The sequence below is a fragment of the Lathyrus oleraceus genome, chromosome 4 (genome assembly GCF_024323335.1).
Source record: "Lathyrus oleraceus cultivar Zhongwan6 chromosome 4, CAAS_Psat_ZW6_1.0, whole genome shotgun sequence".
NCBI classification, from domain to species: domain Eukaryota; kingdom Viridiplantae; phylum Streptophyta; class Magnoliopsida; order Fabales; family Fabaceae; genus Lathyrus; species Lathyrus oleraceus.
The window spans coordinates 59,492,042-59,495,914 of record NC_066582.1 but is presented as its reverse complement, the minus strand read 5'-3'; positions in this window follow the sequence as shown (position 1 = coordinate 59,495,914).

Genomic DNA, 3,873 nt, shown 5'->3' with positions numbered 1-3,873 from the left:
TCGACTACGACAACAATCTTCAAGGTTACCGTCAAAGGTTCATACGAGCATGGGGTAAAGTGAACAAGGTTGACAGCAAGACTCTGGAACCCAAGTACACTATTCCTATGGAACCATATCTCAGATGGGTACGATCTCGTGCTCAGACTCTTATGATGCCATATCCTGCTATCCTGCCAGTTACCATGGAGCCTGTTGCTGAAGGAGATACTTCTTACATCATTCTTCATCCAGACATGCCCACTGACATGGAAGAGTTACAGAGATCCTGGATCCAGTTGAAGGAGCAAAGAGATACTTTTGAGACTCATTACAAGGCAAGTCAGGAAAGAATCCTGGAGCTAACAAAACAACTTCACGAGGAGCGGAATCTCAACTCATACCTCAACACAAAGAGGAAACGTCCATGGGAGACTTAAAACCCCATTTTTTGTATTCATTTCATTTTTATTGTAAGCCCAAGGGGCAAACAAGTTTATTACTAATAAAAGCTTGCTTTTTGGTGGTTTACACAAATTTAAATCCTACGGTCCTTGAAAACATTGCATAAGCATCTACATACCATATTATTGCATCACAGGTTTCTTATGAACATGTATCTTATCTTCTCGCTGTTTACCTCAGCAGAAATGGCTCTTGAACAGACTGTCAAAGATCTCCAGGCTCAGAATGCACAATTCCAAGAGTTGATTCTGAATTTGTCCAAGGGGCAAGATGAGTTGAAGACATTGCTGGCTAAGAAGAAGAAGAAGACTAGAAGATCAGGAGGCCTTATCAATCTGGGAAGAAGATTCAGAGGCCCTATCAAGACAAAGGAACAGGTTGATGATTATGAGTCTGAAAATTCTGAGAAAGAGGGAGGTAGTCCCCATGATACTGTGGGAGATTCTGATTCTGAAGCAAATTATTATCATGATCCTAATGAAGATAAGTACAAGATGCTGGTGGATAGAATGAATGCTATGGAGTCACAAAAATCTTCTGGGCTGAATTTTGAAGATCTGAGTTTAATATCTGGAGTGGTTATACCTATTGGTTTCAAGGTTCCTGCTTTTGTGGTGTATGATGGTGTCTCATGTCCCAAGCTGCATTTAAGATCCTATGTCCGGAGGATTCAACCACATACGGCTGATAAGAAGTTATGGATTCATTTCTTCCAAGAGAGCTTGTCTGGAGCTCAATTGGAATGGTACTATCAATTGGAGAGTGTCAATATCCGTGATTGGAATGATCTTGCTGAGGCCTTCTACAGGCAATACCAATACAATGCTGATTTAGCACCTACTCTCATGCAGCTACAAAGCATGTCAATGGGTGCTAAGGAGAATTTCAAGGAGTATGCCCAGAAATGGAGAGACCTGGCTGGCAGAGTTCAACCTCCTCTGACTGACAGGGAGCTAGTGGATATGTTTATGAGTACGCTGAATAGTCCTTTCTATAGTCACCTCATTGGAAGCTCATCATCTGGTTTCACTGAGCTGATAATGACTGGAGAGCGTGTGGAAAGTGGTATAAGAAGTGGTAAGATACAGGTGGGTGCCTCTTCATCAAGCACTGCAAAGAAGCCCCCTAGTGGAAAGAAGGAGTCTAATGCTGTGTATAGTCAACCTGGCCATAACAGAAGTCACCAATCCGTAGGAGCAGTTCACATTTCTAATCCTACTCCTGTAACACCAGAGCTACCACAAAGCAATCAACAGAAGCCTAGAAGACAATTCACCAAGATCAACATGTCACTGGCCCAAGCCTTGCAACACATGTTGAAAGGGGAACTCATTACTTTGAAGGACCCTCCTCAGAATCCTAATACTTCCTCTCCTCGGTACAATCCTAATGCACGATGTGCCTATCATTCTAATTGTCCGGGACATGACACCAACAATTGCTGGGTGCTGAAAAATAAGATTCAAGATATGATTGAAGCTGGGGAGATTGAATTTGACCCTCCTGGGACTCCAAATGTGATTACTGCTCCCATGCCCAATCATGAGAAGACTGTTAATGTTGTTGATGAAGTTTCATATGTTTCCTCAGTAGCAGATGTGACTAATCCCTTATCTATTATCAAGAAGAAGCTGGTGCAGGCTGGATTCTTTCCAGGTTGCAACGAAGACTGTTTTTATTGTGCCTACAAACCTGATAGCTGCTGGAAGTTGAAAGATGGTATTCAACGCCTCATGGACAATTACATTATATTGTTTGAGAGAACTCCTTTTGTGGAAAGTATGTGTGAACACCTAACTCGAGGTAAGAAGTTTGAAGATGTGGATATGGTTGATAAAGTGCCAGTGAAGATTACCTCCAAAGGCCCTGTCAAGATCACTTCCAAGGGTCCTATCAAAATTACTGCTGAAGGCCTGGTGAAGACTGTTGCTGAAGTTAGAGTGCCTCCCATGATTATTACCACTCCTGGCCCTATTCCTTATACTTCTGATAAAGCTACACCCTGGAATTACGATTCTGATGTTTATATCCATGGTGTTAAGCAGGAACCTTTGACTGATACACCTGTTACTGATGATAACCTTGATGTTGATAATATTGCTGAATCTAGTAAGATCACCAGAAGTGGAAGAATTTTCTCTCCTCCAGCTACCTCAAAAAATATAGTTCCCCCAACTACTACCTCCACTTCTGAGCCAAGTACTGATGCTCGAGGCAAAGGTCCTGTGGTTGAACCTGTGCAAACTGAAGCACCGACTGCTGAAAATCTCTCTAAACAGATGGAAGAAGTGCTGAAGATCATTCGTAAGAGTGATTATGATATTGTTGACCAGTTGGGGCATACTCCCTCCAAAATTTCCATGTTGTCTTTGTTGCTGTGTTCTGAGGCTCATGCTAAAGCCTTGATCAAATTCTTAAGGACTGCTCATGTACCAAATGAAATTTCTGTGGATCAATTTGAAAATTGTGTTGCACATCTGACTTATGATAATGGGTTAGGTTTTTCTGATGTTGACTTGACTCCTGCCAAAAGAAACCATAATAGAGCTTTACATATCTCCATTGAATGTAGGGGCACTACCTTGACTCATGTGTTGATAGACAATGGCTCTTCATTGAATGTACTTCCCAAAGAGGTTCTGAACAAGCTCAGTCTTGAAGATGCTGTGTTAAGACCAAGTAATATAGTGGTAAGAGCCTTTGATGGTTCAAGAAGAGTGGTGCATGGAGAAATAGATCTCCCGATCAAAGTAGGCTCTCAAGTCTTCGATTCTACCTTCTATGTAATGGATATTCGTCCTGCGTACTCTTGTTTGCTTGGGCGCCCCTGGATCCACGGGGCAGGTGCTGTGACCTCCACTCTACATCAGAAGCTGAGATATCCAGTGAAGGGAAAGATCGTAACTGTTTATGGAGAGGAAGAATATATGGTCAGTCATGTGAATACATTTAAGTATGTTGAAGTGGAAGGTGAATATGTTGAGACTCCTTGCCAGACATTTGAAGTAGTTCCTTGGGTCGTTCCCGCTACTGAAGCTCCTCCTGTGGTTAAAAGAGTTCCTGTGGTTACCAGAGTACCTCCTACAATGGCTTCTCTCAAAGATGCTAGAGCTGTGGTTGAAGAAGGTGGTTGCACTATTTGGGGTCAGCTTCCCGACATTCCTTACAAGTCTGACAAGTTTGGTTTGGGTTTCACTGCAGAGTCCCAGAAGGCTGTTCGTCGTGCTCGTGCTGTTCGTATCACCAATCCAGAGAACATGAAAGATCAAATCAATGCTGTGGGTGACTATAATGAAGACTACAATCTGGATAACTGGATTTTTCCTACCGTGGGTGATGGGCTCAACAATTGGAAGACTGAAGACGTTATTCCTATCTCCTTTAGTCAGGAGTAAATACTATTACTGTGTTGTTTGAACAATTAAACTT